The sequence below is a fragment of the Ornithorhynchus anatinus genome, chromosome 3 (assembly GCF_004115215.2).
Source record: "Ornithorhynchus anatinus isolate Pmale09 chromosome 3, mOrnAna1.pri.v4, whole genome shotgun sequence".
NCBI classification, from domain to species: domain Eukaryota; kingdom Metazoa; phylum Chordata; class Mammalia; order Monotremata; family Ornithorhynchidae; genus Ornithorhynchus; species Ornithorhynchus anatinus.
Window position 1 is genome coordinate 121,348,731 of NC_041730.1, and position 12,328 is coordinate 121,361,058.

The following is a 12,328-nucleotide window of genomic DNA, read 5'->3' on the forward strand; positions in this document are numbered from 1 at the left end:
CTGTAAAATGGAAATTAAGACTCTGAGCCTCACGTGGGACAACCTGATCACCTTGTATCCGCCCCCCCAGTGCTTAGAACAGTGCTTCGCACAAGGTAAGCATTTAACAAATGCCTTCATTATTATTATTTATCTTTGTCTCCATCTCTGAGGCTCTGTTAGCAGGTACCTGCTCTTATAGTCCATTTTATCATTTCATTTCTTTGATAATGAGGTAAATGCTGTTTCAAAAAATTGGGTGCATATGCTGCAAAACCAGCACAGTTGATAGCTACTCACCTTCATAATATTGCCAAGATCTGCCCTTTCCTCTCCACCCAAACGGCTATTTTACTGTTACAGGCTCTCGTAATATCCCGGCTGGATTATTGTGTCAGCCTTCTCTCTGATCTCCCTTCCTCCTGTCTCTCCCCGCTCCAGTCTATTCTTCATTCCGCTCCCCGGCTCATCTTACTGCAGAAACGCTCTGGGCCCGTCACTCCCCTTTTTAAAAACCTCCAGTGGTTGCCTATCGACCGCCGCTCGAAACAAAAACTTCTCACTCTAGGCTTAGAGGCTGTCCATCACCTCGCCCCCTCTTACCTCTCTTCTCTCTTTCTACTGCCCACCCCGCACGCTCCGCTCCTCTGCCGCCCACCTCCTCACAATCCCCCGCTCTTGCCTATCCCGCCATTGACCCCTGGGCCACGTCCACCCACAGTCCTGGAATGCCCTCCCTCCTCATCTCCGCCAAACTAATTCTCTTTCCCTCTTCAAAACCCCCTTTAAGTAGGGACTTAGAGCTCACCTCCTCCAAGAGGCCTTCCCATACTGAGCTTCCCCTTTTCCCTCTGCTCCCTCGGCTCCCCCTCTACCCCCCCTTCATCTCCCCTCAGCTAAGCCCTCTTCTCCCCCCTTTCCCTCTGCTCCTCCCCCTCTCCCTTCCCCTCCCCTCAGCACTGTACTCGTCCGCTCAACTGTATATATTTTCATTACCCTATTTATTTTGCTAATTAGATGTACATCACCTTGACTCTATTTATTTGCTATTGTTTTAATGAGATGTTCATCCCCTTGATTCTATTTATTGCTATTGTTTTTTGTCTGTCTGTCTCCCCCGATGAGACTGTAAGCCTGTCAAGGGGCAGGGACTGTCTCTATCTGTTGCAGATTTGTACATTCATTCAATAGTATTTATCGAGCACTTACTATGTGCAGAGCACTGTACTAAGCGCTTGGAATGGACAAATCCGTAACAGATAGAGACAGTCCCTGCCCTTTGATGGGCTTACAGTCTAATCGACATTCCAAGCACTTAGAACGGTGCTCTGCACATAGTAAGCGCTCAATAAATACTATTAAATGAATGAATGAATGAATTTTAGATCAGTCCATTTGGCATGTCTTTATGAGGGCCTTAGATTGCAGAGATAATCCTTGTTTGGGTTAGTTAACTGTGTATTTCCAATCCATTTGTGAGATATTGCTTTCTCACCCAAGCATGCCACAGCATTTGATTTTATGGTCTTCTCTCTAATTATCTTCCAGCCCCGGATCTCTATGCCTAAATGGGATATGGGTGATACCTCTTAGCGTGGTTATCGAGGCCCCGTAGCCTGTGGCCTTATGACTCCTAGCCTGACATGTCAAGTAGGAATTGTTTTCCACTAGACTAAACCCCCCTTTCCTCTTCTCCCACTCCCTTCTGCATCCCCCTAACTTGCTCCCTTTGTTCTTTCCCCCTTCCAGCCCCACAGCACTTATGTACATATCTGTCATTTATTTATTTGTATTGATAGATATTTATTTGTATTGATTTGTATCTGTCTCCCCCACTCTAGACTCTAAGCTCATTGTGGTCAGGGAATGTATCTGTTTATGGTTGTATTGTCCTCTTAGAGTACAGTACTCTGCACACAATAAGCACTCAATAAATACGATTGAATGAATGAAATGAATGAACTAGGATAAAAGGAAGGGGTTGGAAGTAGAGCAACCACACCAGACCCAGGTCAAAAAAGGCCCCACACAGCCAAAATGGCCGAGACCCTTTTTTCACCCCTCCCTCAACCCCACAGTACTAATGTCCATATTTGTAATTTATTTATATTAATGTCTGCTTCCTCCTCTAGACTGTAAACTCGGGGGAAACTTACCTACCCACTCTGTTTCATTATACTCTCCCAAGTGCTTAGTAGAGTGCTCTGCACAAAGTTAGCACTCCATAAACCTGATTGATTTGATTGGCCCCGCTGCCCAATCCCTGGGTGGCGGGCCTTAATTTCCCCAACCTACCCAGGCCCTCATTTAGTTTAGAGTTCACAGTGTGCCAGCTGGAGAATGAGTAGCGTTGGCACCGTGCCTTAGGAGACTGTTCTGCTTTTGCCTCCAGGTGGCTGTTATGCCAAGCCAGGGTGAAGTGGGGTAGGCTCTGGCCTGAAAAAGGCCTATTTAGTGTGAGTCCCAGAAGAGGGTCTTGCCATCTTACACAGCTGCAGACAGCAGGCCTGTGCCACCTGAGACCTACAAACACAGTTTTCCTCAGGAATTGAACTCTAAGTGCATACGGTAGATGAAAGGAAACAAATTTACAGGGTGGTTGTTTTTTTTTCTTGGTCCAAAATACTGGAACTTTTGCTAGAGGAAGCGCTACAACGTTGATAGATTTGTTGCCAAAGAATCAAGCCCAGCTGTACAGGTAACAAAGGAAACTGATTCAGTCGGTAAACTGTTGTTGTGCATTTAAGGATGGCAAAGTTCCCAGATCTGCAGCTTAGTACAGATCTAATACATAGGAATATTTTATAGAAAACAAAATAAACCACAGGAAGCAGAAGTTGTATCGTTCAAACCGATATTTTCTGCACAAGAAAAATCATAACAGCTTAATGAAGATAACAGATAACAGCCCTGAAAAGCCAGAACTGTTATTCTTTGTTTAATGAACAAGAGCCAAAGTTCCTTGCTGATACAACTGATGGTAAGAACACAAAAATAATTTGAGAAATATCATACTGGGTTAATCGACCCAATATCTTATCTGTGACCATGCTACCAAAGAACACCTGGAGGGAGAATGTGGTGATTGCCTAGCCTTGATGTTTATCCTCATGGTTAAATAATAGCCCAGACTTTACCCTTTAATAGTCTATCAAAGATCAGTGGATTATGGATTTGTTTAAGCTTTTCTAACATTCCTATCATTTCCCTCTAATAAGCTCCTAAGGGCCAATCACCTAAGAGATTAATCTGATTTTTTTCTTGACCCTATTGATATTTTTGCCTGCACAACTTTCTGCAGAAAAGAATTCCATATTTATTCATTCATAAGTATTTAAGTCCTTATTGTGTAGAACACAACAGTAGGTGTGGGAGAAGGCAGTTCAGAAAAAATAAAAGACATGGTTTCTGCTCTCACACAGCTTTCATTAGTTAATTATCCTTGGGGAAGAAGTAGGTCTGTTTCGTTGATCTTGATCCTGCCGCTTCTAAATTTCATCCACAGCCCCCCGCATATTCACCCTTGCACTCGGATTTTCACCCTTTATTCAGCCTTCCCTCAGCCCCACAGCACTTACGTACACATCTGTAACTTTTTTATATTAATAGCTGTCTCCTCTATACTGTAAGCTCATTGTGGGCAAGGAATGTGCCCACCAACTTTGTTATACTGTATTCTCCCAAGTGCTTAGAACAGTGCTTTGCACACAGTAAGCACTCAGTGAATGATTGATTGATTGATGATCCCCCCCTTAATATGTAATGAGGAAGGGAGAGTAGGGTGCCCAGGATAGGATGATTCCCGCAGAATTTTCTCACAAATCTGGACTCTGGGAATCTCTCAAATCAGAGGGACTCATGAGGGAATCCCAATTGCACTTTTCTCTAGTCATTGATTCCCAAGTGCATCAAGAGTTGATGATACAGCTGAGCTGGGATGGAGTTTTTGGCTTTGGGACCAGAGATCTCTTACTTTGGAGAAGAACAGGAAAAACAGACTAGGAAAAAAGTTTTTTCTGCCCCAATGCCATTTAATATGCTCATTCCTTGCCCTCTATAGCCCAACAATGTCTCAGCAATACCATGTGGATATAGCATGTATTTTCTGATGCTTTCAGAAGAGATACCTTCTTGGTAAAAATAGTATGACTGGTTACTCATGTTTCCTTAAATTTCAAAAGTTTTATCATGATGTAATCACCAATTCCCCTAACTGCTGGTGAGAAAAAGGGAGAGAAGGGAAGAGTGAAGGAGATTTCCCCAACCTATACAAGTTCTTACTTGATTTTGGGTCCAAGATGTGCAGACTGGGGAATGAGTAGTGATTGGGAAGCAGTGTTGCCTAGTGGATAGAGCATGGGTTTAGGCATCAGAAGGACCTGGGTTCTCCTGACCTCCGGCTTGTCTGCTTTGTAATCTTGGGCAAATCACTTAACTTCTATGTGCCTCAGTTACCTCATCTGCAAAATGGAGATTAAGACTGTGAGCCTCACGGGGGACATGGACTGTACCCTACCTGATTATCTTGTATCTACCTCAGTTCTTAGTACAGTGCCTGGCACATAGTAAATCCTTAACAAATATCATAAAAAAGAAAGAGTAGAAATTAGGAGAGGAGAAAAGACATGTATAGTGCATATATGTGCATCTATATGTCCATATAAATAAATAAATTCATATGCTCAGGGAGATTCAGAGATTTAAGATGATAAAAATTAGCATTACTGATAAGATCAATGGTTCATCCAGCTCCGTATTAAGTCTACTGAAATGACATGTGTCCGGAGAAATCATTTGATCATTGCTCTTCTTGTCATTGATCCTAACGTTTAGGGATGTACATCTAATATCCCCGTTCTTCGGTCCATGTCCCTAACCTTCCATCTAATAAAATCTGTGAACCTCTTGTCCATGATTTTATCTTACCCTCTCTTGAATCTACTGATATTTTAGCCTGCACAACTTCCTGTGGTGGTAACGAATTCCATGTTTACCACCTGCTGTACGAAAACTTGTTTCCGTTTGTTTTGAACCTGCCACTTTCAAGCTTCAGTGAGTTGAGAATTTAGTGTTTGCTCTTCATGATTTTGTAGGCATCAACCATGTCTCCTGTCAGTCGTTGTCTTTCAAGAAAAGTATCATTTAAGAAAAACAACAACCCATCTCCGTCCTCCTGAGAGACAGAGACCCAGATAGGAAATGGGAAAGGGAGGGAAGAAGCAAGAGAGAGAAAGAGAAGGAGAGAGGAAGAGAGAGAGAGAGAGAGAAAGGGAAAGAGAAATAGAAGTGCTTGGAAGACTACAAAAGAATAACAACACATACCCTGTCCTCAAAGGACTTATAATCTTATAGGGATGCTGGATAGACAAAAAGTATTTAGAAATAGTGTGAGCAAGAGGGAGAACAAGGATATAACAGAAAATAATTCAGTACATCAGGTGAAACAGCAGAATAAGTAATCGAACATACAGTTGAAAATCCAAGTAACAGTGTAAATTTGCACTTAAGTGCTGAACCCTGGAATTAAATAAATGTTGATGATGATGATGATGACTGTGGTTATTTGTTAAGCATTTACTATATGCCAGATACCGTAGTAAGCTCTGGGATAGTTATAAGATAATTGGGTTGCAGAGGCCCTGTTCCACGAAGGGCTCACAGTGTTAATCCCCATTTTACAAATGAGGTAACTGAGGCACAGAGAAGTTAGGTGTCTTGCCCAAGGTCGCACAGCAGACAAGCGGTGGAGCCTGGGTTAGAACTCAGGTCCCTCTGACTCCCAGGCCTATGCTCTATCTACTGAGTTGATACAATTAGGGTGTGGTGAATTAATCAGGGAAGTCTTCCCAGAGGAGGTGGGATTTTAGGGAGGCTTTGAACATGTAAAGAACTGTAATCTTGGAATATTTTGTTAGGGAAACAAGTTCCAGTAAATTCCTTGAGGGTAGGAAATATGTCAACAACTCTGCAATATTGTTGTACTCTCCCAAGCATTTAGTAGAGTGCTGTGCACATAGTAAGTACTCAATTAATATGATTGATTGATTAATAGACTCAAGACTTGAGTAACGGGACTGATGCGAAAGAGTCAAGAACATAATGGTGTTAGATGGTGAGCCTGGGAGGTCAGGCCGGTGGCAAAACTGGTTTAGAACCCAGGGTCTCTTGATGCCCAGATCCCTGGGTTTCCCCCTACAACATATGCCTCTTCTCTGCTTTCAAATGCCTCCACCTTCTGCAAAGCTCCTTTCCCTTTTAAAACTTTCCCTTCACTCTTCAAATGTACCCTTTAAATTTTTTTCTCTTTCTTTTTTTTTTGGTATTCATTAAGTGCTTACTATGTGCCACCAGACACTGTACTAAGCAGTGGGGTAGATACAACTTACTCAAGTTGTTCATAGACCCACAGTTTTAATCCCGCTTTTATAGGTAAAGTAACTGAGGCCCAGAGAGGTGATAATAATAATAATGTTGGTATTTGTTAAGTGCTTACTATGTGCCAAGCACTGTTCTAAGTGCTAGGGGAGATGCAGGGTAATCAGGTTGTCCCACGTGGGGGGGGGGTCACACTTTTAATCCCCATTTTACAGATGAGGTAACTGAGGCACTGAGAAGTTAAATGACTTGCCCAAAGTCACACAGCTGACAGGTGGTAGAGCCGGGGTTAGAACCTATGACGTCTGACTCCTAAGCCCGTGCTCTTTCCACTGAGCCACGCTGGAACTTGCCCTAGGTCACACAGCAGACAAATAGTGGAGCTGGGATTAGAACCCAGGGCCTTCTGACTTCCAGGCCTGTGATCTATCCACTAGGCCATGCTGTTGCCCAACAAACTCTTTTCCCTTTTTCAGCTTTCCTTTCCTTTCCAAATGCCCTTTTTTAAAAACCGATGGAGCAAAGGGCTAAGGGGCAGTAGCACCAGGGGAGGTGATGGCAACATTATCGCTCCCTGAGAGGGCTTCCTGCCTAGCAAACCCCAGCCCCACCTGTTCTAGAGATGATGGAGTCCACTAAATACGCCCAGCGGTCCGTGCATGTTAACGGGGCAGGGAGGTGAATAATTCCTTCTATGCACACGTCCACTTTAGCTCCACGAACCCTGCAGTGACAATTTATGATCTCTCCTGCAGTCATCCAACCAAAGCGTCCAGATGCCTGGTGGAGTTGGAAGCTGATAGCAATAGCTTGCTTTTTTTCCAGGCAAGCTCTCTTGCTGCCTAAATCTAAGAGCAGAGCTTATCCCAATATACACATTCAGAATGGCTCCCCGCTGGATAAATTGGGTGGCCAGTACCAGCCAGAGTGAAGAGGAGAGACTTGGAAGGGTGCCTAGAGGAAAATCAGGGTGGGCATGCCATCCATGTCTTGCAGATATTCTTAGTGCGTTAATTAGTAATGAACAAAGAGAATTCCAGTCCAAACTGCCTTTCCGTAGATCTAAACAGAGGCAGCGTGGCCAAGTGAGAAGCAGCGTGGCTTCAGTGGAAAGAGCCTGGGCTTCGGAGTCAGAGGTCATGGGTTCGACTCCCGGCTCTGCCACTTGGCAGCTGTGTGACTGTGGGCAAGTCACTTCACTTCTCTGTGCCTCAGTTGGGGATTAACTGTGAGCCTCACGTGGGACAACCTGATTACCCTGTATCTACCCCAGCGCTTAGAACAGCGCTCGGCACATAGTAAGCGCTTAACCAATACCAACATTATTATTATTATTATTAGTGGATAGAGCACGGATCTGGGAGTCAGAAGGACCTGGGTTCTAATCCCGCCTCGGCCTCATGTTGACCGTGGGCAATTCACTTCACTTTTCTGGGCGTCGGTTACCTCATCTGTAAAATGGGGATGAAGACTGTGAGCCCCATGTGGGACAGGGACTGTGCCCACCCTGATTAACTTGTACCTACCCCAGCGCTAAGCACGGTGTTTGGCACATAGTAAGCGCTTAACAAGTACCATTATTAGTATTAAACTCCCAATATTTATCTAAATTTACATATTATGCTAAGTGGACCTTTGAATTAGGTCTCATTTAATAATAATAATAATGCTGGTATTTGTTAAGCGCTTACTATCTGCCGAGCACTGTTCTAAGCGCTGGGGTAGACATAGGGGAATCAGGTTGTCCCACGTGGGGCTCACAGTCTTAATCCCCATTTTACAGATGAGGGAACTGAGGCACAGAGAAGTTAAGTGACTTGCCCACAGTCACACAGCCGACAAGTGGCAGATCTGGGATTCGAACTCATGAGCCCTGACTCCAAAGCCCATGCTCTTTCCACTGAGCCCCGCTGCTGTGCTTGGAGGTGTAGAGCAGAAGGAAGTCACACATTCTCTGCCCTCAAAGAGCTCACAATCTAATTAGGGAGACAGGTGAGAGATATTTACAAAGAGTGGGAGTAGGAGAAAGACCCAGGTCACATCCGAAAGTAGTACGAATAGATTAGGATGAAACAGCTTGAATGTATAATTGAATATACAAAGGAAAATACATGTAATAATAATAGTGGCATCAAGTCCCACATGGCACTCAGAATCTAGGATTATTTACAACCAAGTCCACCTGACTCCCAATCCACACTCTTTCCACTAGGTTACATTGCCTCTGTCCTCCGGTTGCAGACAAATGCATTGTTTTAATGAGATGTTCTTTCCCCTGATGCTATTTATTGCCACTGTTCTCGTCTGTCTCCCCCGATTAGACTGTAAGCCCGTCAGAGGGCAGGGACTGTCTCTATCTGTTGCCGATTTGTAGATTCCAAGCGCTTAGTACAGTGCTCTGCACATAGTAAGCGCTCAATAAATACTATCGAATGAATGAATGGGCTGCTCTCTCCATCAGACCACCAGGCAACCTCCAAGGCCCTCGGTGTCCTCCTCTCCCGGCCCCTCACCCTGCCTGCGTGAGAACCCGCACCCAACTCCGCTTCACAGAGGAACCTCCTTCTCGATGTGCCTCGCATCACCCCACTGGGACAGAGGAAAGGATCCCAGCTCTGCCATTTGTCAGCTGTGTGACTGTGGACAAGTCACTTAACTTCTCTGTGCCGCAGTTACCTCATCTGTAAAATGGGGATTAAGACTGTGAGCCTCACATGGGACAACCTAACTACCCTGTATCTACCCCAGCACTTAGAACAGTGCTCTCCACATAGTAAGCGCTTAACAAATACCAACACTATTATTTTTAAAGTAGCTCCAGCCGCCCCGTCCGCAAAACCTCGGGAAGACTGGCGGCTGCCATAGTGACTGTCACTGCAACTGTAGCTGTGACTGAGGCTCTCATTCAGTTCATTCATTCATTCAATCGTATTTATTCATGCACTCAGTCAATCAATCGTGTTTATTGAGCACTTACTGTGGGCAGAACACTGTACTAAGCGCTGGGAAAATACAATACAGCAAATAAGAGAGACGGTCCCTGCCCATAACAGGCCCATAGTCTAGAGTGGATAATCTGTTATAGCACTTTTATTACCAAAGTGCCCTCACATTAATTAGTTCATTCATTCACTCATTCAATCGTATTTATGGAGCGCTTACTGTGTGCAGAGCACTGTACTCAGCGCTTAGAAAGTACAGTTCGGCACCAGGCAGAGACAATCCCTACCCAACAACAGGCTCACGGTCTAGAAGTGGGGAGACAGTCTAGACACCTTTATGAGGTAGGGAGGCAAACTCTCCTCCCCTCTTCAAAGTCCTACTGAGAGCTCACCTCCTTCAGGAGGCCTTCCCAAACTGAGCCCCCTTTCCTTCTGCTCCCCCTCCTCCCCCACCCTCTGCTCTTCCCCCTTCCCTTCCCCTCAGCACTGTGCTCATTTGTTTATATTATTTATTACCCTCTTTATTTTGTTGATAAGGTGCATATCTCCTTGAATCTATTTATCTTGATGATGTTCTCTTGTTTTTGTTTTGTTCTGTTTTGCTTTGCTGTCTCCCCCGTTTAGACTTTGAGCCCGTCATTGAGCAGGGATTGTCCCTATCTGTTGCCAAACTGTACATTCCAATCGCTTAGTACAGTGCTCTGCACATAGTAAGCGCTCAATAAATACTATTGGATGAATGAATTATCCCCATTTTTACGGATGGAGAAACTGAGGTACAGAGAAGTTAAGTGACTCACCCACGGTCACAAGGCAGGCTAATGGGATAGGACAGACTTGCACCCGGGTCCTCATTCATTCATTCAATAGTATTGAGCGCTTACTATGTGCGGAGCACTATACTAAGCACTTGGAATGTACAAATCAGTAACAGATAGAGTCCCTGCCCTTTGACGGGCTTTCAGTCTAATCGGGGGGCTTACAGTCTAATCGGGGAGACCGGTGCCCTACTGCTTCCCCACACCACTGTGTGCAAAGCACTGTACTAAGCACTTGGGAGAGTGCAGTATAACACTAAAGAGGCACATTCGCTGCCCACAACAAGCTTAAGGTCTAGAGTTTCTCAGCCACTTTATGCTGTTTCATTTCATCTCTCTTTACAGCACCAGTTCCCTTTCACACCTTTTCATTTTTAGATTGTAAGCCCCCAGAGGGACAGGGACCATGTCTAATTCCCCACATTTTTTTCCCCAGCACCTCGTACACTAACTGTGCACAGACTGCCGTTAATATTATAATGATGATCTTACTGCTACTTCTGTGCATCCAAGCTGAGAACAGGGATAAAAAAACTCAAGATAATAATAATAACAATGGAATTTGTTAAGTGCTTAATTTGGGCTAGGTACAGTTCTAAGCGCTGGGGTGAATACAAGCAAATCGGGTTGGGCTCAGTCCCTGTCCCATATGGGGCTCACGGTCTCAACCCCCATTTTGCAGGTGAGGTAACTGAGGCAAGGAGAAGTGAAGTGGCTTGCCCAAAGTCACCCAGCGGACAAGCGAGGGAGCCGGCATTAGAACCCATGACCTTCTGACTCCCAGGCCCGTGCTCTAGCCACTGCACCATGCTGCTTCTCAAAAGAGCTAAGGATGGTTCTGGGGAGCCACAACTGAGATGCTGTGAATCAATCAGGGGAGCTTTCCTAGAGGACCAGAAGCAATGGAAGGGGAAACCTTCTAGAAAAAGGCATTCTCCTGTGGGTCTAAGTTCTCAACACTCTCTATGGAATGCAATCAATCAATCGATTTATTGAGCGCTTACTGTGTGCACAGCACTATACTAAGCGCTTGGGAGAGTACGACAAAGAGTTGGAGACACAGTCCCTGCCCACAGAGAAGCAGCGTGGCTCAGTGGAAGGAGCCCGGGCTTGGGAGTCGGAGGTCATGAGTTCGAATCCCGGCTCTGCCACTTGTCAGCTGTGTGACGGTGGGCAAGTCACTTCACTTCTCTGGGCCTCAGTTCCCTCATCTGTAAAATGGGGATTAACTGTGAGCCTCACGTGGGACAACCTGATTACCCTGCATCTACCCCAGCGCTTAGAAGAGTGCTCGGCACATAGTAAGCGCTTAACAAATACCAACATTATTATTACAACGGGCTTACAGTCTAGAAGGGGAGACAGACATTAGTATAAATAAATTACTGATCTGTACATAAGTGCTTTGGGGCTGAGGGAGGGGTGAAAAAAGGGAGCAAAGTCAAGTGCAAGGATGATGTAAAAGGGAATGGGAGAAGAGGAAATAAGGGCTTCGTCAGGGAAGGACATAGCCTGACAGTTACTAAGTTGTCCTAACTATATTGTACTCTCCCAAGTGCTCAGTAAAGTACTTTGCACATAGTAAGTGCCCAGTAAATGCAACTGAATGAATGAAAGAATGCTGGGATCCTATCTCTCTCCTCCCTTCTCTCTTTATACTGCCCACCCCGCACACTCCGCTCCTCAGCCGCCCACCTCCTCACCGTCCCTCGGTCTCGCCTATCCCGCCGTCGACCCCTGGGCCATGTCCTCCCGCGGTCCTGGAACGCCCTCCCTCCTCACCTCTGTCAATCTAATTCTCTTCCCCTCTTCAAATCCCTACTTAAAGCTCACCTCCTCCAAGAGGCCTTCCCAGACTGAGCTCCCCCCTTTTTCCCTCTGCTCCCTCTACCTCCCCTTCACCTCTCCGCAGCTAAACCCTCTTCTCCCCTCTTTCCCTCTCCTTCTCCCCCTCTCCCGTCCCACCCCTTCAGCACTGTACTCGTCCGCTCAACTGTATATATCTTCATCACCCTATTTATTTTGTTTATTTTGTTTAATGATATGTACATCACCCTGATTCTATTTATTTGCCATTGTTTTTATGAGATGTTCTTCCCCTTGACTCTTTTTATTGCCATTGTTCTTGTCTGCCTGTCTCCCCCGATTAGACTGTAAGCCCGTCAAAGGGCAGGGACTGTCTCTATCTGTTGCCGACTTGTACATTCCAAGCAC